Consider the following 27,713-nt stretch of genomic DNA (forward strand, 5'->3'; position numbering starts at 1 on the left):
ATTAGCATCAGACTAATTACAACCCTCTTCATACCTAGAGGGCTTCCCTTCCCCGAGGGCCTGCCTGGCCTCCTCCTTCCGGGTATGTAGGACGGTTCTCAATTTCTGCTTCACATCCCAGACCTGCTCCTCCTGGGCCTTTCCTTAGTGCTGGGTTAATTCTGTCTGTCTTTCTTGCTGTTTTTCTTTAATTGACAAGGCACTCATTAAACAAAACCAAAAAGGCAATTTAGACATGGTGGTGGTAATAATAATAATAATGATAATAATAATAATAAACATCCTTAATCTTAATCACCCTAGCAACTACATTCCCTTTTGCATGTATACATGTACATACTTTCCAAAGTTACAGCGATAGCATTTATGATCTTTAGTATTTAGTCTTCATTTATTTTATCACAAACGCTTTGCTTTGTTTCTTCACCACCTCTAAGGGCATTTAAAATGGCTATGTAACATTATATGATTCGAAGGTTCTGGGATTTTCCAAACCATTCTTTGAATGTTAGACATTTATATAATTTTCTCTTTTTTGTCACTATGGTGGACTCTGCAGTGAATACCCTTTTGAAGTGTTTTTTTAAGATACAGTCTTAAGGATGAAATTGCAGGGGCAAAGGCCCTCAGCATCTTTATGACTTTTGCTACATTTCTCTAGATTCTGTTTGAGAGAAGTTGACTTCCCCAGCTGCGAATAAGGGAATGCAGTATGGTAGCTAGTACTGTCTGCTTAGCCAGTGAAGGTGCTGAGAGCTTGGTACCGAGTCCATTAGACGCTTTATTCTTCTTTGTCTTTCCCAGAACATTAAGACTCTGTGATCAGGTAGCAGAGCAGAGGCACAGAAGCTTCATGGATTTTTCTGAGTCTCTGGTTTTATTGGCAAGATCAGGATAATAATACTTACCACAAAAGGTCATCCATGAGGATTGTACCCAAGGTTCTTGGCATGTGGCAAGCACTCCGTAACTGTTGGGTCCTTTCTCTTCTTTGCCTTTTAACACCCTGTGGTGGCCATCGTGTGTAGCACTGTGACGGATATGGCCAGTGCAGACATAGAGCCTAAGAGCCTGACATTGATGTGACTTTTGTTTAGCTTCTTAGTGGAGCAATCTGAGGAGCCTGGAGTGCTATGGCTGCTTCCTCTCAGTGCTCCCTCTGTCTCTGCTCCGGTCTCTGGCATGCTGGCGTGTGTGCTTGCTGGTCTCACTGCGGGCTCAGACGCCAGGCTGTCTCCTTTTGGTAAATTGGGTCTGGGAATTATCCCCATGGTTGATGTCCAGGTCTGACTTGTCAGGCATCTATTTGCCTGAGGCCCAGAGCCAGGTCAGTGGGTAGCTATAAACCGCTAGGAGTAGATTCATCTTGGAAAAGATAAAAGCCATCCTAGAGTAGGTACTACCTTGGGAGGGGCTTGGCCTGGGAGGTACAGAGACACCTGGGGAGACGGGAACAGCCTAGAACTAAGCTGATGATTCCTGGCTTTCAAGGAATTAAGAGTGGACCCTAGATGACCAGTTGCCTTTTTCTGGGTCCAAGGGATAAGCAGAGGGAGGAGTGAAGTATCTGTTCTGGGATCCAGAGTGACAGCCCACAGGAGGGGAAAGCACAGGTGGTTTAATCATCCCTTCTTGCGAACAAAAGAAAGCAAATAAACACAATGTTACTTGGTGGTGATTATGGGCCAGGCAGCATACTAAAAACTTTACATGTGTTATTTCATCTTTTCAATAAAATTGGGTTCCAGGGTTATAATCACTGCTCTATGAGTAAGGATACTCAGGCTCAGAAGGGGGAAGTCACTGGCCCCAAATCACATAGTAGGTAAACAAACAGTGGGGCTGGGACTTGAACTTGAGGTACTTGAGGCCTACAGATTTTCTGTATAGATGAAGTAAAGTTGCACCTGTCCTTTTGCATATATACCCTCACCTGGATGAAGGTTCTGGGTGTCTGGAAGGCAGAGTCTCTGATTCCCCGAGAGTCTCAATTCTTTCTTCTGAGTCATGCTTCATCTCCAGTCTGAGAAAGACTTTGAGACTGTAGACCTGGCAGGCCTCTCTTTAATGTTCTCACAGTGGTGAAGACTGTGTTTCATGCTCTGTCAGTTTGGCCTTAGATATCCGGCCCCTCTAGCCACTCTTGGAAAATTCCAGGGATAGCAGAATCATCGGGATAACCACCCCCCGCCCCGTACATATCAGGGCAGAGTGTGTGTGAACCACAGCAGCTTCCCACGCTGCAGGCGGGGCTGCCACGTTTCCCATGGAACCTTGGCTCTAAGCTCTGCCCAGAGATGGAGGCCTGCATTTCACAGTTGGCCAGAAGTACCTGTGCTCGCTTAGTGGATACATTGGGGCTCCCCAGGATTCTGAAGCAGTTAGAGCTGGGCACCTGATGTGTTAGAGGAACCATCAGAAGATCAGCCTGACTGAAGGTCAACAGCCTTTGAGGGGACAAGGTCTGGATTAGGAATCAGAGCTGGGGTCCAGCCCTGGTTCTGCCCTGAGTGAATTTGGGAAAGCTCCTTTTCCTCCTATATCCCCATTCGTAGGTAGGGAATGTTAGACCAGATGATTCCTGATGTTTCTTACAGATCTAAGAGTACCTTCCATCTTTGATTTTTATTTTATGGAAATGAACATTACTTAAATTTATAATGACTCTTGCCCCTGGAGTCCCTCAGGGTCATAGCCAAGATCACTCGATCCCTAGCTGCTGGCTCAGTTTTGGCAGATCTGAGCATGTTAACTGATCCAGAAGTTCTAGGCTTTAGTACCACTTGAGCCTTGCTCTGCCTCTTTGCCTTGGCTCTGTTTCCTGCCCTTGTTCCTTGTCCCCAAGGGCTCCTGTTCCCGTTTAGGTCATCGGGATTTTAGTATGATGCTGCTGCCTAGTCCTCCCCGGACTTGCAGTTCAGCTTTGATTCCTGTCCCTGTGGCTGTGACCTTATTGCTAGGGGCAGGCAGACGTTTGTGATACTACTTCCTACCACCTGTCACCCTTTCCACTGGCTCTGTGTGTGCTGTCCCACATTTCCTGCTCTCCTGAGTTTACATCCTTCTTGGCTTTGGGATCTTGCCTTTTCCACAGTCAACCCAGTAATGTTGGTTGACGCCTGCCACATGCCTGTGTTGACCACACAGTGGCGGTGGGTAGGGAGGTGGATACAAAGATAAAGAATACGTGTCAATGTCCTCAAAGAACTTCCAGGTTTGTAAATAAATCCTTACTGTTATAGAGTGGATTTGCTATTATAGATGCATATGAAAGGCCAAGGGAGCAGGGAAGATGGAATGATTTATGCTGAAGACACCAATTAAACAGAAATGTTGTTTGAACTGGGTTTTTACAAACCAGCAGAGGTGACAACATGAACAGGAGCTGTGAGTGTAGATCTGTTCTAACCCCTGGGATGGTCAGGAGGCCTGCGCATTCCAGTGGGCCAGCCTAGGCTTGTGGTCTAGCTGCCGGTCTAGCCTGTCCCGTCCCCGCCACCCATCTTTCTGGTAGGATTGCTGCCTGCAGGAAGGTAACTTCCACAAATATTATCTCATTTGATCCCGGCATGATGCTAGGAGATAGGCCAGACTTGGAATGATTATCTTTCTTTTACAGTTGAGGAAACTGAGGCCCAAAGAGGCTAGCTAGGAATTAGGAGACTGCCCAAGACAAACACTGATTCCCAGTGTTTCTGAGGGCCTTGTTCTGGGCTTATTCTGCAGCCCTGGTCCTGAGTCATGTTCCTGGTTTAAATTCTGCCCACGTTTGGTTGAGGAGCACCAAATCCCAGTCAGGGAGCTCAGTGTACATGTGCATGTGTGTGCACACACACACAGCCATTGGAGCCGGGGCGGGAAACATGGAGATAAACAAGAGTTGGACCAGGGGTTGGGTAATTGTCAAGCCCAGACGCCATGAAGCCTCACTGTGCTGCAGGACTAAAGTTGTTTGTTGGAGGATCTACCTGTGCGCTGGGTCTGGGTGAAATCTGTCAGAATGAGTGGGAAAGAAGCTATTTTTAGTTTGCAGAGTCACTCACTCGGCTGTGCTAGCTGAGGTTTGAGCCAGTCCCCTACGCTTTCCACAGTGTTATTTCAGAAGGAGAAATACCACTCGAATGCTGTGTAAAACCCATTAACGAACCTGGAAGTTTCCAGGGCATCTTTGTCCCGCAGCTCCCTCGGAAGGCTGCCCTTCCTGAATGACCTTCCTCCTTTCCTATATTTAATGCACTTCTAATTTTAAGTTTGTGTCAAGACTGTGGGACTTCGGTGCCCTAAATAACACAGAAATCTACCACCAGCACCCGGCTGAGTCCGGAGGGCTCTGACAGAATTGAACACAGCCTGAAAAAGCTTTCCCAAGTAGCTCTCTGGTAAGTAACCTCTAGCATCGTTGCCATTCTTGGAGAAGCAGAAGGTCTCTGAGGCCAGGCAGCCCCGGCAGCCCAGACCAGGTGTGGCAGGCTTCAGAGGCCACATGGGGTAGCAGCGTTCACCCAAAGACTGTTTTTGTTGGGAGGTTAGAACAGCTAGCACATCCGTGCTGCAGCTGTTGACCTGACAGGAGGAGTAATCACACAAAACAAACGTCGAAGCAGTGGGCTGGATTTGTCCTTGTGAGCACTCGGGAGAGACAGGGATGTTTTGTTTGAAAGGGATGGTAAAGGACACAATCCAGCAAGCACTCCTTTACTACCTGCTATTCTCTTATTTATTTATATTTATCATCCCTTTCCACTAAAATATTGGATCTGGGAGTGCAAGGGCCTTGTCTGTCTCGTTCAAAGCTGTGTTCCCAGTGTCTAGAATAGCTTCTGCACCTTGTTGGTGCTCAGTGGATGTTTACTGACTGAATAAATAAAAACAGAATGAAAGAAATGGTTTCAGAGGTACGTGACCGTCTTTAGCTCCTCTGCACTCTCTCCCTACAGTCGGTGCTTCTCAGTCCCAGGCCAGGTGAGAAATAGGCATTTCCATGTTTTCAGACATTCGGGTGTCACATGTCCTGCAGACCCAGAGAACAGATAGGCTCTGGCCCCATAATGTGCTCGAACAACACAGAAATTTCTTATGGAATCTGTTGACAAAATGTGGCTTGTAGTTCTTTAGTGCTTCACAATTTACCAAGTGCCGTCACACATGTTCATCTTCAGTTTTATTTTTTCTTTTATCCAGCAGACGCTTATGTATGCCTGTCTGTCCGAGCATTACGTTAGGTAAATGGGGGAAGCAGAGAAGGGCGAAGCAGTTCCTGTGTTAGGTGCTTGTGAGCTAGTGTCAGGGCTAAGATCAGTTCATCACAGGACAAGCTGAATGTGACAAAGGCTGTAAGAGAGAGTCTGACAATGATCCCATCCTTTCCCATGTCCTTGGGGACCTTTTCCTTCTTGCATTTTCAGCCCCTCTGGTTCTGTTGGATCCTGTAGGGTTGGGGTGTGGGGTAGTTGGGGTGGGAGGTGGTGACTGGAAAGGCTTCCTAAATTGGAAGCTTTGACATTAAATTATTTCTCAAGGGAGCTAATGCAAAATAACAGAGGAATCTTGGCAAGAACTTGCATTGGGAGGAAAGCAGAGGAAGAGCAGCCAGATAGAGACTATGTATTGACAAGAGAGGGTAGAAAGCAAGCCAGGAACTGCAGTGTTCTCAGAAGCTAAGGAAATTTCAACAGGGAGGTCAGGGAGGTCGGGGGCTGAGAAAAGATGGCTGGGTGTGGCGATGGGAGGTTTGTGGTGTCACCTCTCAGGGCCTGAAGGTGGGACATAAGGAATGAAGGGATGGTGACAAATGCAGGCTGCAGGTGTGGATGGCCCTTCCAGAGATTCTGTGGCCAGAGGAGGATGAGAACAAGGTCAGGAACTGGGAGGAGAGCTTGGTTTGAGTTAGCTTTGTGAACTTGGGGAAGCTGGAGTGTGTCAGAAGGCTGAAGGAAAGGATTAGAGAGAGCCCGTGCACTGTGAGTAGAGATGCAGGAGGCAGGGGGTTAGCAGAGCCGGGTGCCCAGGGAGATGAGAGAGACCCAAAATCTCTATGAAGGGGTTAGTGGTAAGACAGAAGGACGCCTTCTTGTAGGACAGGAATAAAAAAAAAAAAGGGGGGGGACCCGTAAAGATGGAGGTTTGGAAGTGGAGAAGAGAAATTCTTTAAAGTGTGTACATCTTTTGTCGTCATGTTACATCTTCATTTTATTTATTCAATAAATGTTTACTGCATCCCAGCATGACCCACGCACAGTGCAAGGTGCCAAGAATTCACAGAGCAGTGACAAAGGTGCTGCCCAGTGCTGTCACGCAGTATTTTTTAGTTGCTACAGTAATTATTAATATGTCTGTCTCTAAACCAAACATTGAGTTCTTGGAGCACAGACACTGTCTTCTTTACGTATGCACATTGAGGTCCCGGCTTGGTCCACAGGAAGGCATCAGTGCAGGTATGCTGAGAAAAGGGTGAAAGTCCCTGTTGGATGGCTTAAGTCTTCCTGGTGAAGTTGAAAGCCAGCTTGTCTGCTGGAGTGATGAGCTTAATGTGGGCAGGCCTCTGGGCAGGGATCAATTGGCTTTACTCTGTAGTGAGTCCATCCAGCAACTACCAAGAAATGGCAGGAAGACGACACTTTTACCCCCAAGTGGTGGGCAGGACAGTTGTTGCTGCCCTCATTCTGGGAGCGAGGGAGCAGAAGTCGAGAGAGAGAGCTGTCACGAGCTCCAGGTTGCGCAGCACGTAGTTATACGGTGCAGGGCCAGGCACCTGGCTTGCAGAGCCTTCACTCTTCTCGTGGCCAGCCCTGTCCACCAACAGCTTCCTGTCAGGACACTTCTGACCAGAATGTGGCCCTGTGCTCTGGCTTTGGCTCTCACTAGGTGGTCGTTGTGTCTGACAGAGACCTGGCAGCCCTCTCCAGACTTGCATTCCAGGTCACTGTCTAGTGAGGAACAGCAGGAGGACAAGGATAGCCCCAGCAAGGACGGGGGCAGTGAGGTTGACTCACAGCTGTGGTAAACCATAGCGCCAGCTAGGGTGGCGGGGCTGACAAGGCAGTCTTGAATGTAGAGTGAGACCTGCGTTGGAGTTTCTGCTCTGTCACCCGCAATCCATATGACTTTGGGTCAGTCAGACCTCTCCAAATACTGTTTTACCTTACCCACAGGGCTATTGAAATACTCAAATAAGATATATAAGGGTTTTTGTAAACTCTAAAGTGACATACAAATGTTATATCGGATTCACAGCATATGAGCCACTCTGTGCTTCAGACATGGGCTTTGTTAGAAGTATGGGTCAGAGCTGCTCTTCTGTCTTAATTACTTGGGATCTTAGGAGCTACACACAACTGTCCTGGATCTTGTGAAAAACACTTCTGAGAATCAGAGTCAGTGAATGTAGTGGAGGCCAGATGCTTGGTAATCCACGGCCAGTCTCCAGGCAGTGCCAGAGTGTGGATTCCGGTTGAGGTTAGCCATCAGTGTCGGCAGCAAGGATGTTTCTGGCTTGCTTTCTCCCAGCTGCGGAGCAAATTCATCAGCCCTGATTTAAAGTCCCAGAGACCTCATGTGTCACAACCATGCTCCGCAGCATTACCACTGCCCCAGGCCGCACTCAGGGTCACTCTGGAGCTGACCAGCTGTCTTTTGTTGCATTTGACCTTGAAAACTGGGCTGTCCCAGGGTGAAAGTAAATCATGCAGAGGTTTAGAGGGAAAGCAGAAGCCAATGAGAGTTTAAAGGAGGCTGCAGTGGTTTGATGAGAGAAATGTGAGCTCTGTGAAGGCCAGTTGGCCAGGGGACTAAAACTGTCTCTGTCTCTGCCACTGTCCCTCTAGCTTGGAGCCCTATTATCTACCACCTAATTTCAGTAGCATTCTCTCAAGTGAGAACCTCTTGTCTCTAGTTTGACCCCATCCAGCTGCTAAAATGAAGTACTAAAATATAAATCTGATTTTGTTATACCCTTAAACCTTTTTTTTTAATGATTCTTAACAATACAGAAAAAAATTCATTCCTACAATAAGCAGTTATTGGAGACCTACTATATGGAAGAAACTTTGCCAAGCGTTTGTGATATAGAGGAGGATAAGACCCAGCTTCTTCCCTCAAGGGGAAGGAGAAACACAGTCTGCAATCTCCCCAGCCAGTGTGCAATGATGGGGTTCTTAGAGCGTAAGTTCTGGGGTTGCTTTCAGCCTTGTTCACCACTGTATCCCCATCACCTTGATTAATGACTGGCACATAGTAGGTGCTCAGCAAATAATTATTATATGAATGAATGTGTGTCCTTACTTTTTGATGGCTTCCCACCCAGGATGAAGTCCAACATCCCCAGCTTGACATAGGAAGTTCTTCTTGGGCGCTTGGGTGGCTCAGTTAGTTGAGTGTCCAACTTCAGCTCACATCATGATCTCACAGTTCATGGGTTCAAGCCCCATGCTGGGCTCTGTGCTGGTAGCCCAGGGCTTGGAGCCTGCTGCAGATTCCATCACGTTTTCTCTCTCTCTCCCCCTCTACTGCTTGTGTGCGTGTGCATGTGTGGGGGCTCTCTCTTTCTCAAATAAGTAAATAAACCTTAAAACAAATTAAAAAAAAAAAAAGCTCTTCTTGATCCTGCCTCTGTCTGAATATCCAGCCTCACCTCCTACCAGTCTTTCCCTTGCATTCTACACTTCATCCATACTGAACCAACATTATCATATTGTTTGATACTCCTGAGTCTTTGCACATGCCAGTCCTTCTGCTCCCCTTTGCCCTTGGCTGCTTGGACAACTGCTCCCCATCCCCCGGTGGATAACAAGGATGGTGTCTTACATTCATCTCAATATTCCTGCCATCCGGCCTGACAGACCTGCTGCTTTTTTCTTTCTTGATTGAATTTTTCTTTGCTTGGTGTCATTACCCACTTTTCCTTGACTCTGTTGAGCTGCTCTCTCTGAAGCTCTTTTCTACCTTCCCTCTACCTCCCTTGTCCCTGATCCTTGAGACTCCAGATCTGGAGTTTGCTGTGTGCTGCCTAATGAACCCTGGTCTTCCTTTTGTCTTTCTAAAACACCTTCTCCCTTCCATGTGGGCTCTGTCCAGACAGCTGGACCTCTCTGCCAGTTCCATTGCATATACTGTACCCTGAAGACGGCACGGATTTTGCCAGTCTCATCACCCAGGGACTGGACTCTGTGTCCTGGATCCTGATCACTGTCTGGGACCTGGTTCTGAATGGCTGATTCCTCAATAAAATGCCATCTGCTTTATTTTGAGGGCCGGGGCTGCTTGGAGCTTCCTGCTTAGAGGCCCTCTTTGGTATTGGCACTGGCCCAAATCAGCCCTCTCACTGCCAGGCCTCTCACTTTACATTGGATGGCTGTTTGAGGAGCCTGCCCTGTAGTCACCCCTCTTTCCCAAAGGTTATTTCTGACTCATTCCAGCCTCCTCTTGGCCTGCAGTATTCTGAGATGCTGAGGCCTTGCCTAGTAGGCACCTTTTGCAGTCGATAAAGAGAAAACACTCTGGTTACTTCCAAGGAAGCAAAACCAGGCCATTCTTTTGGGATGTGGCTCTCAGGACCCCAATATCCCCACTGGTGGAGGGACCACTGAATTGTGACTAGACGGGAGAAGTTAGCCTTTGTGTGATTATGTAACTCCCTTTTGTGAGGCAGTGGCTCTCTCTGAGGGAGCGCTATCAGTGGTGTGGGGACCTCCCACACCTGCAGATTGCTGTTTGGAAGGGAGCTCTTTTCTCTGAATGCCTGGTATCATCCAACATTGGGGGAGACTGGCTGTGGGTAGCAGAAATGGAAGAAGTCAGAGATGTCTTAGCAAAAAGAGCAGTTTCTACAGCAATCAGTTGTGAAGCTTTTGGCTTTTTAAAGAGGTCAGAAGTATGAGAGGAAAGGGAAGCAGGAGGCAGTGTGGGAGCCTGCTCGTAGGCCCTGGGAGGCTGCCTGTACCTCCTATGAGGACCTTGCCATGCGCCACTTCAGGAGACCTAGCTGGCTGGGGACGGTTGCTCACGGCTGCTGAACAAAATTTAGGTCATTGTAGCCAGCACCCCCAGGATTGCATGAGGAAAGTTCCTCACTCCAGAAAGGCAATTTAGTCATTCTTGAGGATCTTCTTTGTGGTTTTATTTCCACGTGATTCCTTTTGAGTGAGATTTTTTTTAATTAATAGTCTGGAGCATGCATAATATTTGAAGACATGAATGAAGGAGCAATAAACAGGAGAGGGACTTGGAAGAATCAAGAGACTTAACATTGTGGTTTCATTCTTGGACAAACTGCTTTACTTCTCTGAGCCTCAGATTTTACATCTGTATAATAATAATTATTTGGCCTATGCCTCCAAGTTGTTGTCAAAATGTGGCTGTGAATATGAAAACCTTTTGTAAACTTGGAAACAATAAATGTAAGTTATGTTAGTTGATTTCTTTATCATGTCCAACCTTCTCTGCATTTTCAGGAAACCTCAATTTCTTATAGCTCTTTGGAAATCACTATCTGTTATCATAGAGCTGGAATTTGATGTGAATCATTTCCATGATTCTACTGTTCCTCTTAATCCATCAGTACTTGTTGAGTACCCAGAGTGCATTTGAGCTGTGGACTTAGAAATGACAACAGGGAGGACACGGTCCTAAAGCTTTCTAAGTGGGATGTGATTGATAGTATAAATCTCCTGCTGGGAAGAGCTGAGGACTTGTGAACAGCAAGATCTAGAGGTGGTGTCAGGGAAGAGTAGTTGATTGGGTCTCTTGAGTCTTTGGGAAAGCTTCTTCGAGCAGATGACGTTTGAAGGCTGGGCCAGACTGAATTTGATGGGTGAGAAGATCAAGCCTCTTCAGGCTCCTGAAGAGTCTATGGGAGCTGGCTCCTTAGAGGTGGTAAACCTGGGGATGGTGTTGGCAGGCTTGACTACTCAGTTAAAAAAAAAAAAAGGCTTGATTGGGAACAATAGATTTTTTTAGAAATAATAATGTTAGCTCCTATGTATTGATCATTGATTATGTACCATGTATCATGTTAAGCACTGTAAAAAACATCACTTTCTTTTTTTTCTAAATGTTTATTTTTTATTTTTGTTAGAGAGCATGAGTAGGGGAGGGGCAGAGAGAGAGAGAGGGAGACAGAGGATCTGAAGCTGGTTCTGTGCTGACAGCAGTGGGTTTGAACTCAAGAACTGCAAGATCATGACCTGAGCCAAAGTCAGATGCTCAACCGACTGAGCCAACCAGGCGCCTCTAAATATCACTTTCAATTCTTCCTACATGCCAGTGAAGCATATACTATTTTATCCCTCTTTTGTAGATGAGGAAACTGAAACTTGATGAAGTAACTTGTCTAAAGACATAGGAAAAAAAAAAAAAAGAAAGACATAGGAAATAGAGCTAACATGGGTGGCATGTGATGGCCTAGAGGCCATGCAGATGCCTGGATAGTGGTTTTTCAGGCTGGAGGACAAAAAGTGGTGCTCACCCCCCCCCCCACCGCACCCCCAGAAGTCCAGGTGGCACCAGGAAAGGTGGAGCTTGTGACAGCTCATCATCTGCCTGGGGCCTGGGCGCAGGCTAGAGTAGGGGAGGTGAGCAGAACCAGAGTGGCTCTCCTTCCTCAGAAATTGCCACCTTAAAGCTGGGACAATGAAGTGTGCCTTTGAAGAACTGAGAAAAGATATTTTAATTCTTTATGGTCCCTTCTTGGGTGTCTGTTCTCATTCAGAGTGGCAGCAAGGATGAGTTTCAGAGTATCCCAAGCCCAGCTCCCTTACTTGCAAACCGAAACTTTATCACTTCACAAGGTTCAGGTTAGAGTTTACCCAGCTGAATTTTTTGGCGGCGGGGGGACAATTCCAGTTTCTATTTCAAATCTAAGCTCCTTGAGGACAGGCACCATGTCTTGGTTGCAGCTATATCTTTAGGGCATGGGACAGTGTCTGTCAGAAAGCACATGGCTAGGATTTGTTATGGAATTGTTTGTTTGTTATGGAAACCTTTTCTTAATTAGAGTCTGAATCACTCTATTGCTATTTCGATTTTACTCTACTATCTGATCACCTCATCCGTGGTCACCTTCCAGAGGAGAGCATGCGGTGCTGCAGAGTGGGCACTGTATTTTAGGATTGTTTTGGATCTCATGCCTGTCCTGCTGCGCAGGGGAGAAAGGGTTGTTCACATGGGAAGCACCTGGGGGAGCCTTGGGGAGAGCTCCACCCACTCTGAAGCCAGCTGGGAGAGGCCTGCTGTGGGATAGCTGTGTTGGTAACTAACAGAGTTGTGATACATGACATCTGGAAGGAGAAGAACAAAAACAGAATGCGGGCTCCTTTAGTTGTCTCAGCACGAGGGTCATAGAAATAGAAACACCTTCCTCTCTCTGCAGTGCTCCATCTCTCAGATGCCTTCCTAAAGGTAAGAACACAGAGGCACGCAAATTGTACATTTCCCTTTGCACCACTCAAGGTGAAGTTTCTGCTACTGCACAGGGACTTGCGGGAGCACTTCTGTAGTTGCTGCTGTACAATGCATTTATCATTCCGCTCCCCTGGCACATCTTGCCAAGCTGCATAATTTCCCAGTTCCTTGCTACACTCACCAGCTCTGTGATGATGATACATCTCGTGGCCAAAGCCTCCGTGATCAGCCTGTGTGGTATAGTGGAAAGAGCGATATATTAGCTAATGATGACAGCAGGTGGCATTCACCAAGTCCCACTGGGGTGCCAGGTTTTCTGCCAAGCGCTTTCTAGACATCATCTCTTTAATCTTCATGACAATCCAGCAGAGTTGAAATTATTCTTCTTCACTTTGCAGATGACGAGATTGAGGCGTGGGGGTGGCTGCTTGTCCAAGGCCATGTGGTTAATAAGTGACATGGCAAAACCTATGCTATAAGATACCAGTATTCCATTTTGAACTCTAATGTAAACTCACTGTGGGACCTGGGGCCAGGGACTCTGCTTCTTTGGGCTTCAGATTAGGAAACTGAATGCCATTCTGAGTTGGTTAGATCTCTTTCCTAGCTGGATTTCCTTAAGCTTTGAGAATTTTTTTATAGTGGCAGGCTAGCTGCTATGTGTTCATTCTTCAGTAAAAACATTAATATCAGGCAGTTAAGAGTGCACATGGTATAAAATAGTATGGGTCAGTACTGTCCAGTAAAAATGGTCTGCATCTGTCCAGTCCAGTAGCTGATGACCATGTGTGGCTACTGAGCACTTGAAACGTGACTAGTGTGACAAAGGAACTGAATTTTACATTTTATTTCAATTCAGATTTAAATGGTCACATGTGTAGTATCTACTGTGTTGGTCAGTACAAATATACATAGTATAATAGTATAAAAACAAATAGAGTATATGGATTCTTCCATTCTCATCTCATCTGCAATATGTCTCCTGTATTCCAACTAAGACTTCTGATTTCCATGGTTAAGTTTTCCAGAGGTTTAATACTTGATATATTGTTACACTTGTATTCTGTTTTCAACTTTTAGCATACTCAAATATTTAATATTGTATGATTTTTCTCTTGCCTATGAGGAAAATAGAAAAGATGTATAAAGCTATGTCATTTCTCAAATGGGGAAACTGAGGCCCATACAGATTAAATATATTACTAGGAACTGAATACATACTTTTTGCATGGATAAGGATTTACCTGAGGCCATTTTGGAGTTGTAGACTCAGGACTGGAAACTTAGGTCTTTTGATTCCTGGCCAGAGTTTCCTTTATATTTCCTATCACTGGTGTGCCAAGCATAGAGTAGAGACAATCTGCTCATTGGAATTCCCTTAATGTTACCAGGGGGACTTTTTCTTTTCATTTGATTATTTTGTGTACTTTTTGATTTTTTAACTCTATATAGGCATTACTTAATTATAATAATAAAATAGATATTTGAAAAAAATTATGTGAGATACTATGAGGCTGCATAATGGAACTGTCCCTGTTTTGTAGTTGTGAGAGCTGACATGTTAGTCAAAGACAAGCATATTTTTCATGTGGATTCTGTGCTCAGAAGAGGATTAAATCCTATCCTGATTCCATTTCTGGTAATGGTGAAATATTTCTTTTGGACCAGCCCTCCCACAGAAAACAAGTATAAATTCAGAGAAAATGTAAAAAAGAACTACCTGATTGAACTGGAGAGTGACCAAAATCAGTCCCATTCTTCACAAATATCAAGGTCCTGAAGGTCAAAGAAAGACTGAGGAGCCCTTCCAGATGGAAAGGATTCTAAAAAGACAGAGCAGCTAAATGAAATGTACTATTGGGAACTGGATCCTTTGGTTGTAAGGGACATTACAGGAACAATTGGCGAAACCTAAATAGAGTCTGAAGTTTTGTTGGTAGTTACATTTGTGGTAATTTTTTAGTTGTTTAAAATTATTTTTAAAATCTCGTTTTTAATGTTTTTTATTTTTGAGAGAGAGAGAGAGAGAGAGAGAGAGAGAGAGAGAGAGAGAGAGATACAGTGTGAACAGGGGAGGGTCAGAGAGAGAGGGAGACACAGAATCTGAAGACAGGCTTCAGGCTCTGAGCTAGCTGTCAGCACAGAGCCTGATGCGGTGCTTAAACCCACGAACCGTGAGATTGTGACCTGAGCTGAAGTCGGATGCTTAACCAACTAAGCCACTCTGGCGCCCATTGTTTAAAAATTTAAATGTTTATTTATATATTTTTATTTCTTATTTTTCAGAGAGAGAGGGCATGCGTGGGGGAGAGGGCCAGAGGGAGGGCCAGAGAGAGAGAGAGAGAGAGAGAGGAGAATCTCAAGCAGGCTCCATGCTCAGTATAAAGCCTGATGTGGGGCTTGATCCCATTACTCTGGGATCATGACCTTAGCCAAAATCAAAAGTTGGACACTCAACCAGCTGAGCCACCCAGGTACCCCAGGTTTTTAGTTTTGATGGTTGAATCATTGCAATGTAGAGAGTGTTGATGGTTTGGTTGACAAATACACTAACATATTTTGGAGTCGTAGGGCATTGGTTTGCCTAGTTGCTCAGAGATCATTCAGGAAGAAATAGAGAAAGAGGGAAGGTAATATAGAGCAAAGATGGCAAAATGATAATATTTAGGGAATATGAGCAAAGGGTAAACAGGGGTTCTTTGTTTAATTCTTGTAACTTTTCTCTGAATTTATTTCAAAATGAAAAGATTTTTTTATTTAAACATTTTTTTAATGTTTATTTATTTTTGAGAGACAGAGGGAGATAGCACAAACAGAGGAGGGTCAGAGAGAGAGGGGGAGATATAGAATCTGAAGACAGGCTCCTGGCTCTGAGCTAGCTGTCAGCACAGAGCCTGATGCAGGGTTTGAATCCACGAAACATGAGATCATGACCTGAGCCAAAGTTGGACGCTTAACCAACTGAGCCATCAAGGTGCCCCTCAAAATGAAAAGTTTTAAAACTTAATACTGAATGATAATGAAAATAGAACACATAAACATTTGTGGGATGTAGCTAAAGCAGTGCTTTGAGGGAAATTTATGTCTTTAAATGCATATATTAGAAAAGAAGAAAGGACAAGATTCAGTGACTTAAGGTTCAATCTTTAAAGCTGAAAAAAAAATAAATCCAAAATAAATAGAAAAAGGGTGATAATAAAGATAGGAGTAGAAATTACTGGAATAGAAAAAAGCTAAAAATAGAGGAAAATAACAAAACCAAAACCAATTCTTTGAAAATATCAGTAAAATTGATGAAGCCCTAGCTGGACTGATAAGAAAAAAGAGAAAAACATCATAAAATACCAACATCAGTGATGAAAGTATGTATGTCACTACAGAGTCTACAGACATAAAAGGTTACTAAAGGAATATTTCCAACAACTTTGTGCCAATAAATTTGGCAAATTAGATAAAATGGATGATTAAAAAAATACAATGTACCAAAACTGACACAAGATGAAATAGAAAATTTGAACAATTATATATCTGTTAAAGAAATCAGTTCATTATCAAAAAACTTTCCTACAAAGAACCTTCTAGGCCTAAGTGGTTTAACTGGTATCAGATATTTAAGGGAAAAACACAATTTTTACACAAACTCTTTCAGAAAATAGAGAAAGAGGAACTCATTTTATGAGGTCAACATGAATCTGATACCAAAACCTGACAAAGACATTATAAAAAAAGGATATTATAGACTAGAATCTCTCATTAACAAAGGCGTAAATATCTTTAACAAAATATTAGCAAATCAAATCTGGTGGTGTATAAAAAGGAAAATTCATCATGACCAAACTGTGTTATCCAGGAATAAAAACTTGCTTTAACATTTGGGTTGAGGGGGAAGAATGTAATTCTCCATACTAACAAAATAAAAGATGAAAGCCATATAATCGTTTCAACAGATGCAGAGAAAACATTGAGAAAATTACAATGTGCTATCACTGTATACGTCTTAATATAAGACAGTAAGACAAGACAATAAGATGAGAGATAACAAATGTTGACAACAGTATGGAGAAAAGGGAACCTTGTACACAGTTTAGTGGTAATGTAAATTGGTATATACATTATGGAAAACAGTATGAAGTTTCCTCAAAAAATTAAAATTAAAATTAAAAATAGAACTACCATATGATTCAGCAATCCCTCTTCTGGTTATATATCCAAAGGAAATGAAATCAATATTTTGAAGAGATATCTGTACCTCCATGTTTCTTGCAGCATTACCACAATAGCTAAGATATGGAAACAACCTAAATGTCCATTGATGGATGAATAGATAAAGAAAATGTTACAGACACACAGATCACACACACACACACACACACACACACAGGAATATATCCATCCTTAAAAAAAAAAGAGGAAATCGTACTATTTGTAACAATATGGATGAACCCAGAGGACATTAAGCTAAGTGAAATAAGCCAAACACAAAGAAGGCAAATACTGCATGATCTCACTAAGATGTGGAATTTAGAAAAGTTGAAGTCATAAAAGCAGAGTAGAATGATCATTGCTATGTGGGGAGTTAGGGAGTTGTTTGTTAAGTGGTCAAAAAGGTTCAGTTATATGTGAGATGAACAAGTTCTGGAGATTAATGTATAGTATGATGACTATAGTTAATAATACTGTATTATATACTTGAAATTTGCTAAGTGTGATCTTAAGCATTTTTCCACACACGTGCACACACACAAAAATAGTAACGATGTGAAGTGATGGATGTGCTAATTTGCTTGATTGTGGTAATCATTTCACAATGTATATCTATATCAGATCACTTTGTACATCTTCAATATGTGCAATTTTTATTTGTCAATGATACCTCAGTAAAGCTGGAAAAATTTGACATCCATTTGTGATAAAAACTCTTGGCAAATTAGAAGTAGAGGGGAACTTCTGCAATCTAATAAAAGGCATTTATATAATGCAAATGTCATAATTAGTGGTGAAAAATTGAAAGTGTTTCTTCTAAGATCATAATAAGGCCAGTGTGTTTTCTCTCATCATTTTTGTTTAACATTATACTGAATGGTTCTAGTGAGTGCTTCAAGTGAGAAAAAGTAATAAAAGGCTTAACAATTAGAAAATAAGCAAATCTATTTTCATTCACAGATGGCATGACTGTTGACATAGAAAATCTTAAGGAATCTATAAATAATTATTAGAACCAAGAAGTGAATTTAACAGAGTACAAAGTCAACATTCAGAAATGGATTATATTTTTTATATAGCAGCAACAAATAATTTAAAGATCTTTAAAGAGCAATTCTTTTACAATTACATTACAAACCATAAAATATTTAAATAATAAGTGACAGAAAAAGGTGTGAAAGACCTGTACATAAAAAATAAAAAACAGTGCTGTGAGAAGTTAAAGACCTAAAGAAATGGAGAGATATATCGTGTTCATGGATCAGAAGAGTCAATTGTTGTCTGTTCTCCCCAAATAGATTTGTAGATTTAAAGCAATCCCATTCAGAATCCCAGGTGGCTTTTTTAGGGATAGAGACTGACAACCTGACTCTAACATGTGTGTGGAAATGTAATGGACCTTGAACAGCCAAAGAAATCTTGATAAAGTTGGAGGATACATATTCCCTGACTTGAAGATTTGCTATAAAACTACAGTATGTCAACAACAAAAAGACAAATCAGTTGATTAAAAAATGGGCACAGAACTTGAATAGATATTTCTTTAAAGATGATATACAAATGGCCAATAGCATATGAAAGATAGCATCACTAATCAGTAGAGAAATGCAAATCAAAACCATAATTACCTATGACAATTACCTGTGCTTATTGTAGTGAGCATTGCATAATGATTAGATTTGCCTAATCACTATGTTGTACATCTAAAATTAGTATAACCTTGTATGTCAACCATACTTCAGGAAAACAAACCTACAACAAGGTACCACCTCACACTCATTAGGATGGCTGCTATAACAAAAACAAAACAAAACAAAAAGCAGAAAGTAACAAGTGTTGGTCAGGATGTAGAAAATTTGGAACCCTCACGCATTATTAGTGGACATGTAAAATGGCACAGCTGCTGTGGAAAAGTCTGGTGGTTCCCCAAAATATTAAATATAGAACTAACACATCATCCAGCAATTCTTCTTCTGGGTATGTATTCCAAAGAGTTGAAAGCAGGATCTTGAAGAGTGTTCATAACAACATTTCACAAGAACCAAAAGGTGGAAGCAGCCCAAGTATCCATTGGCACATGAATAGATAAGCAAAATGTGGCATATACATTCAATGGAATATTATTGAGTCTTAGGAAGGAAGGAGATTCTGATGCCTGCTACAACGTGGATGAACCTTGAAGAAATTGTACTAAGTGCTGAGAGTCGTCATAAAGGCAAATACTTCACTTATTTCACTTATATGAGATGCCTAAACTAGTCAAAAATCATAAACACAGAAAGTAGGATGTTTATTTATAGTGGTCCCAAATTGAGAACAGTTCAAGCATCCATCAATAGAATGGATAAAGAAATGTAGTATAATCATACGGTCCAAAAGGAGTGAAATGATACATTCAACAACATGGAAGACATCTCAAAAACATTATTCTGAGTGAAAGAAGCCTACACAAAGGAGTACACATGATTCCATATATAAGAAATTCTAACAGGCAAAACTAAGACCAATAATATTAGGTACATCATCTCTGTTTCATAGATGGGGGCACTGGCACTCAGAGAAGCTAAACATCTGGTCCAAGGCTGCACAACAGGTCAGTGGCCGAGCGGGGCCTGCCACTTGGGTGTCCTGACTCCCAGCGCACCATGTTTTTTACTACCCTGGGCAGCCTTGTCAGCATTCTGGGATGTTAGCACATCAGTACTTCGAGAGGAACGCTGAGGGTGCAGGGTGGCTTGGATTTCCTCTGACTCCTCATTTTGGTCTGAAAAGTGCTCTTCTAGCCTCCCTTTGGAGCCTACTAGAATGGCTTCGCTGTCGCATAGACCTCTTCAGTCCTCCTCTTTGCTAGACTGGAAGAGGGAAGAGCAGCCAGGCTGGAGAGTACATTGACTGGGTTATTAGAAAGCATTTTTTTAAATCTTTTTTTTAATGTTCATTCATTTTTGAGAAAGAGAGAGACAAAGTGCAAATGGGGGGTGGGCAGGAAGAGAGGGAGACAGAATCCGAGGCTCCAGACTCTGAGCTGTCAGCACAGAGCCCAGTGTGGGGCTTGAACCCATGAACCATTAGATCATTACCTGAGCAAAGTCGGATGCTTAACTTCCTAAGGTGCCCTGGGGAAGGATTTTAAGGACAGTGTACTGACTGGGTTATTAGAAAGGATTTTTCTGGGACTCTTTCCTCTGCAGTTAACACCTTTAGTTAAAAATAAAACAGGCAAATAACTATGCTCCTCCTCCTTTCCAAATATTGCTGAGAATCTTTATAGTGATATTCTTGGTTGCTTGTCCTGGTGGTGTCTGAGCATTACGTGCAAATTGAGACAGGGACTGACAACACCATTACCAAAGGGGTTTTCTCAAGAAGAATTACCACATCTAGAACAGAACAGCCATCTGTGCCAGACTGACAGGGTCCCACTGACTATGAATTTGACCCAGAGGCTGGCCTTTGCTGTGTGTTTGCACTCTGGGGATTCCCCTGGGGTCTTTGCTTCCCACTGGCTCATCAACCCTCTTGTTCCCGCCTCAGGCTAACTGGTCTCCCAGGAGTCCCTCGGGAGTCACGCTGCCTGTGATGCCTGGGCACCTCTGATGATCCAGAGGAAGCCAGCAGCACACTGTATTCATGCAGTGAGGTGGCACCTCAGCTTCTATGCAGTGAAAGGGCCAAATTAATTCACCGTTGTTAGCAGTCCTCCCAGCTGAGAAGACTCCTGGCAGTTCAGAACGTTCTGGTGCAAGAGTGGGTGCTGAAGAGAGGTGGATTTTTCTGTCCACACACAAATGCTCTTGCCTGATGAACCTTGATACATCATTACCTTGGAAGCCAAAGGGTTGGGGAGGGAGGTGGAGACAGGTCAGTGGGTGGATAGAAATCAGAATAATAAAGCCCATCTTCCTTTTTAAGTTAGAAAGAAAAAACTCTTGTTCCCTGCCTTGTTGTCTAGCTGTTTATATGCTTTTCTACTCTTTCTTCTTTCCTCTACCCTCATCTTCCTTACTCTTTCTCCTTGCTTTGCCCTTCTATTCCTCCCACCTCTGCCCCATTTTTCACTCTTTTATCATATGTTTCTTGAGAATATGAAAATAAGGAATGGTAAGGAAAATACAGCACATCACCAAACTCCTGCCCCTTCCCCAGGTACAGAGTCACTATCTTGGAGAAGGAGTCCAGAATGTAACATTCACTGTTTCAGAGCTTATCACTGTTATACATGCCCCACATAGTTCACGGTGATGAGAGCAAGGCTGTAGCCAAGTCACCGAGGACCAGGAAACCCCAAGGCAGAAATGGATCACCTTTCCCTAACTCCTTCATTTCATCAGTTTCACTTCCCTTGATACCCCCATGTACTCCTTCCTGTTGTCTCTGGTGGTACTATAGATGATTGCAGCTTTGTTCAAGCAGCTACTTACCATTGAAGTGCTGTGTGTTCACTCCCTTTAATGTTCTATGTCATCCGTCCTAAATAAGCAGGGGCTTTTCTGTCTCCCCACCCTCTTATTACTAGCATGTCCTGTCATTTCCTGCTTGCCCACTGTCACTTATTTCCAAGTCCCAATGTTTTGGTCACTGACAACCTAAAATAACTAAAGTCTCCTGTGATCTTCAGCGAAAAGGCCCACAGGAGGTGGAAGGGTTTGGGGTGCCTCATATTATTAGAGGTCTAGAGTCCTGGAGAGCCATGGATTCTCTAATGTAACACATTGGACTGGAAGTCAGGACTCCCATGTTTCATACCTGGTTTGCCAATAACTTGCTGCATAGCCCTGAATAAATCACTGTCCTTTGAGGTCTGGTTTTCCCATCTGTCATAAGTTTTGGTGCCTACAGGAATGTAGGTGTAAGTTAAGCTTCTTATACTGTATTGTGACCAATCTACACCCCTACTCAGGTATATTGTCTTTTAAAATGCTTGATGGGCCAAACAAAAACATCTGAGGGTTGTATTTGATACTCCCACTTGTTCTTTCCTCTCCTGTGGCATGCCTCGGACCACAACTGCAGAGTAAAGCCTTGGGACCAGTTCAAGTCCCCAGGGATGTGACCATGAGCACTGTATCCCAGAGCTAGTAGCAGAGGCCCTAGAGACATATTTGCTGGCCAGAAGGGCCTTTACTACTTAAGGAGTTAGTAGCTGGTAAGGGGACAGTGGCCATTAGCTGCTAGGGTTGGTCCCCTGTAGGGTCTCTGTTTCTTAGCCGCTGATTGCTTGTTTTATCCTTGAGTGTTAGGGCACTAGGCAGGAAGCGTAGGACCAAGCCAACCCAGCTCTACACTGCCAGCAATGCAGGACACATCTTGTGGCTGGAGGGATTTCACCAAGGGCTCTAGAAACCCAAGCTACTAATGTCTGACCCAGTCAGGGGCCTTATGGTCATACAATGCTGCTTGGTTCCTCTCCCCACAGATTCCATTTTAAGGTCATTCTTACTGTTAGAAAACTCATCCTTCCTATTTGTTTTTATTATTACTCTGGAAGGTAGTAGAACAAGGGTTTTTTAAGCATAATTTTACACTTTTAGTTATAAAAATAGGGCATGCTCATTGTAGGATTATAGAACACCAAAACCACCCATAATCTTACAATATAGAGAAAACTACTTATAACATTCTAGTGGATTTTCCATATTTTATATTTATTTTTTAAAAAATAAGATACTATGTGTATTGTATCTTTGCTTTATATCTAGATTTCCACCTGCAACTATATTGGGAACATTTCCTCCATATTATTAAATATTCTTTAAAATAATTATGTAAACATTAAAAAGGAATATTCCATTATTTGAATATTCCACAATTCATGTGATTATTTATGGAAATTTAGGTCCAAATTTTTGCTACCAGAAAGTGTGTCATGATCAGAATAATTACCTCAGAGAGATTGAAGGTTTGGTTCCAGACCAGTAAAGCAAATATCGCAATAAAGTGAGTGAAATGAATTTTTTGGTTTCCCACTGCAGATAAAGGTTAGGTTTACACTATACTGTAGTCTGTTAAGTGTGCCATAGCATTATGTCTAAAAAACCAATGTATGTACCTTAATTAAGAAATACTTTGTGGCTAAAAAGTGCTAACCATCATCTGAGCTTTCAGTGACTTGTAATCTTCTTGCTTTCATGTTGATGGCTGCTGACTGATCAGGGTTGTGATTGCTGGAGGTTGGGGTGGCTGTGGCAATTTGATAAGCCAACAGTGAAGTATGCTGCATTGATTGACTCTCCCCTTTATGAACGATTTCTCTGTATGTTTGATAGCATTTCATCTGTAGTAGAACTTCTTTCAAAAAGAAGTGCTTATGCATAGGGGTACATGTACCCCAATGTTCATAGCAGCTCTTTCAACAATAGCCAAATCATGGAAGGAGCCTAAATGTCCAACAACTGATGAATGGGTCAAGAAGATGTGGTTTATATATACAGTGGAATACTACATGGCAATGATAAAGAATGAAATGTGGCCATTCATAGCAACATGGATGGACCTTGAGGGTGTCATGCTAAGCGAAATAAGTCAGGCGGAGAAGGACAGATACCATATGTTTTCACTCATACATCTAACAGGAGAAACCTAACAGGACCATGGGGAGGGGAAGGGGGAAAAAGGGTTAGGGAGAGGGAGGGAGGCAAATCATGAGAGTCTCTTGAATACAGAAAACGAACTGAGGGCTGGAGGAGGAGGGGAAGGGAAGGGGGTGATGGTCATGGAGGAGGGCACTTGTGGGGAAGAGCACTGGGTGTTATATGGAAACCAATTTCACAATAAACTATATATGAAGTTGGAAAAAAAAATAAAGTTGTTCAAAGAAAAAGAAATGGAGTCAATCCTCTTAAGCCCTGATGCTACTTTATCAACTAAGTGTGTGTAATATTGTAAATTCTTTGTTGTGGTTTCAACAGTCTTCACAGCATCTTCACCAGGAGTAGATTCCATCTCAAGAAACCACTTTCTTTGCTCAGCCCTAAGAAGCAGCTCCTCATCTGTTCAAGTTTTATCATGTGATGGCAGCAATTTAGTCATATCTTCAGGCTCCATTTCTAATTTCATTCTCTTGCTGATTCCACCACCTGGCCATTATTTCCTTTATTGAAGTCCTGAATCCCTTGAAATACATGAAGGTTGGAATCAACTTCTTCCAAACTACTGTTCATGTTAATATTTTGACCTCTTCCCATAAGTCACAAATATTCCTAATGACATCTAGAATGATGAATCCTTTCCAGAAGATTTTCCATTTACTTTGCCCAGAACCATCAGAGGAATAACCATCTATGGCAGCTAGAGCCCTACAAAATGTGTTTCTGAAATAATAAGATTTGAAAGTCAAAATTACTCCTTGACTTATGGGCTGCAGAATGGATGTTGTATTAGCAGACATGAAAACAACATTCATCTTGTCGTACATCTCCCTCTGAGCTCTTGGGTGACCAGGTGCACTGTCGATGAGCAATAAGGTTTTGAAAGGGAGCATTTTTTCCTGAGCAGTAGATCTCAACAGTCGGCTTAAAATATTTCGTAAACCATGTTGTAAACAGATGTGCTGTCATGCAGGCTTTGTTGTTCTATTTACAGAGCACAGGCAGAGTAGGTTTAGCATAACTCTGTTTGTTTATTTATTTAGAGAGTTTGTGCACATGCGCATGTGCACACGAGTGGGGGAAGGGCAGAAAGAGAGAGAGAATCACAGGCTGGCTTCTGCACTGTTAGTGTGGAGCCTTTGTGCAGGGCTCCCATGAGTTGTAACATCATGATCTGAGGCAAAATCAAGAGCTAGATGCTCAACTGACTGAGCCACCCAGGCTCCCAAGATTTAGTATAATTCTTAAAGGCCCTAGGATTTGGGGGATGGTAGATGAGAATTGGCTTCAACTGAAAGTCACCAGCTGCATTTGTCCCTAATACAAGAGTCAGTTTATCCTCTAAAGCTTCTTTTAAAAAGAAATGTTTATTTGTTATTTTGAGAGAGAGAGAAGAGAGAGAACCCCAAGCAGGCTCTGTGCTGTCAAACTATGAGATCATGGCCTGAGCCGAGATAAAGAGCTGGACACTTAACTGACTGAGCCACCCAGGTGCTCTTGTCCTTCAAAGTTTTGAAGCCAGGCTTTGACTTCTCTCTAGTTGTGAAAGTCCTAGATGACACTGTCTTCCAGTAGAAGGCTGTTTCAACCTGCAGTGAAAATATGTTCTTTGGTGTAGCCATTTTTATTAGTTATCTTAGCCAGATCTTCTGGATAACTTGCTACAAGCTTCTGCATCAGCAGTTGCTGTTTCACCTTGCACTTTTATGTTATGGAGACATCTTCTTTTCTTAAATCTGATGAACCAGCTTCTGCTAACTTCAAACTTCTGCAACTTCTTTACCTCTCTCACCCTTCATAGAACTGAAGAGAGTTAGGCATTGCCCCGGATTAGGCTTTAGCTTAAAGCAAAGTTGTAGCTGGTTTAATCTTCTATCCAGTCCACTCAGACTTTCTCAGCAATAAGGCTGTTATCCTTTCTTATCATTCATGTGTTCACTGGAGTAGCACTGAATTTCCTTCAAGAGCTTATTCATTGGCCTAATTTGAATATTTTTGTGTTACAGGGAATAGGGAGGCCTGGGGAGAGGAAGGGAGATGAGGGAATGGCTGGTCCGTGGAACAGTCTGGACAAACACGTTGATTAAGTTCAGTTTCTTAAATAGGTGCATTTTGTAGCATCCCCAAATGATTATAATTAGTGCCATCAAAGATGACTGATCACAGATCATCATAACAAATGTAATAATAATGAAAAAGTTTGAACTATTGCCACAATTATCAAAATGTGACACAGAGATACAAAGTGAGCAAATGTTATTGGAAGAGCAGTGTTGATAGATTTGCTCAAAGCAGTATTGTCACAAACCTCCAATTTGTAAAAAATATAGTATCTGCAAAGTACAATGAAGAGAAGCACAAGAAAACTAGGAATACTTGTACCTGAATTTTTTTTTTTTAATCACATCTCTGATTACTTTCTCAGGAAGCTTTTCTAGAAATAAGATTCCTGTTCAAGGGACATAGACTTCTTAAGGGCTCTTGACACATATTTAGTATGACAAGAATCATTAAAGTTTGCATTTTAGTCCTTAATCTCTATGCTGGACACTGGTAGAGTGACAGATGCCTGAGTGTCTGAAGCATCTCATTTGAAAATTGCCTGTACCGCTCAAATGAGGAAGGGATTTAAAAATACTCTTGATGAGACACCTGGGTGGCTCAGTTGGTTAAGCATCTGACTGCGGTTCATGAGTTTGAGCTCCACTTTGGGCTCCACACTGACCATACAGAGTCTGCTTGGAATTCTTCCTCTCCCTCTGTCTCTCTGCCCCTCCCTTGCTTGTGCTCTTTCTCTCTCAAAAGAAAGAAATAAACTTTTTAAAAATTTCATAAAAATAAAATAAATGAGTGAATAAATAAATAAATAAATAAATAAAATGCTTTTGTCATCTTCAACCCTATTGAATGGCACTCCTAAATCTGTGGGACTGTCTTGTGATGGGTCTTGCTGGTTTTCTTGGCCAGAGCCACACCAGGATCAGAATGTAGGCCCTGGAAGTCAAGAAGCTTCCCATTACCTGGCATTGACTAAGGGGTCAGTCTTCTTTATTAGAATATGGAAAAAATGCTGCTTTGTTACTCATCAGATGAAAATAATGCATGTGAGAACACATGGAAAACTGTGAAGAACTCTGTAAATGTAATGTTATTTTTACGGTTACTTTGGATTCAAATAATAATGCTGATATGACTACTAGGACATTATATAATGCTTTTGGCACTTTAGAAGGTATTGATATTTGAATGATGGCATGAAACTTCAGAGAATATTTACCCTGGTCCCTTATTTTATAGATAAAGAAACTGAGGATCAGAGAACTTAATTATCTCCAGTGTCATGCTGCAGAATAAGTGTGGCAGTCAGGTCCCCTTACTCCTAGCTCTTTTTTTTTTTTTTTTTTTTTTTTTTTTTTTGCCACATTCATGGACTTCTAGAGCCAACAACAGTTAATATTATTTCACACTTTTTGCATAACAGAGGTATAATTCACATATATTCATGTATATAACATAATCATTCCATGTTTGTATTATCATAAAACAATCACTATAGTAAGTCTAGTTAACACTGTCATCATACATAGTTACAGAATTTTTTCTTATGATAAGAACCTTGAAGATTTATTGCTTAGCAATTTTCATATATGCAATACAGTATTATTAACAATAGATACCATGCCGTATATCATATCAAGATGTTTGTTATTTTATAACTAGAAGTTTCTACCTTTTGACTCCCTTCACCAATTTTGCCCACTCCCAACCCTGCCTCTGGCAACCACTAATCTGGTCTATCTGTGAGCTTGTGTGTTTTATTTTTCTTTTGTTTTGCTTTTTATTTTTTTTTTAATTTTTATTAAAAAATTTTTAATGTTTATTTATTTTTGAGAGAACAAGAGACAGAGCACAAGTGGGGGGGGGAGGGGGCAGAAAGAAAATGAGATACAGAATCTGAAGCAGGCTCCAGGCTCTGCGCTGTCAGCATAGAGCCCCACGCGGGGCACAAACCTACGAACTGTGAGATCATGACCTGAGCTGACGTTGGAGCTTAACCTACTGAGGCCACCCAGGAACTCCTGTTTTGCTTTTTAGAATCCATTGTAAGTGAGATCATATGATATTTGCCTTTCTCTGATGTACTTCCCTCAGCCCTCAAAGTCTATCTATATTGTCAGAAATGTCGAGATTTCTTTCTTTTTCATGGATGAATAATATTCTATTGTGTGTGTGTATGTCTATATGTACATATATTTACATCTTCTTTATCCATTCACCCTTTGGTGGGCACTTAGGTTTTTTCTATATCTTGACTATTATAAATAATGCTGCAGTGAATACAGGGATGCATTTATCTTTTTGAATTATTGTTTTTATTTTATTTACTTTATATAGATTCCCAGAAGTGGAATTGCTGGATCATATACAGTTCTGTTTTTTAATTTTTTGAGGAACTGCCATATTGAATCCATAGTGGTTGCACCAATTTACATTCCCACCAACAGTGCATGAGGGCTCCCCTTCCTC

The 27,713-nt window shown here is 42.2% G+C and overlaps 1 protein-coding gene across 5 annotated transcripts in view; it reads left to right on the forward strand.

The window, feature by feature from the left end:
* The window catches only part of SERGEF (secretion regulating guanine nucleotide exchange factor), a 227,839-nt gene that overhangs the window by 51,477 nt on the left and 148,649 nt on the right, over positions 1–27,713 (forward strand). The gene's annotated exons all lie outside the window — the stretch shown is intronic.

This window comes from Suricata suricatta, chromosome 11, assembly GCF_006229205.1.
Source record: "Suricata suricatta isolate VVHF042 chromosome 11, meerkat_22Aug2017_6uvM2_HiC, whole genome shotgun sequence".
Classification (NCBI taxonomy): domain Eukaryota; kingdom Metazoa; phylum Chordata; class Mammalia; order Carnivora; family Herpestidae; genus Suricata; species Suricata suricatta.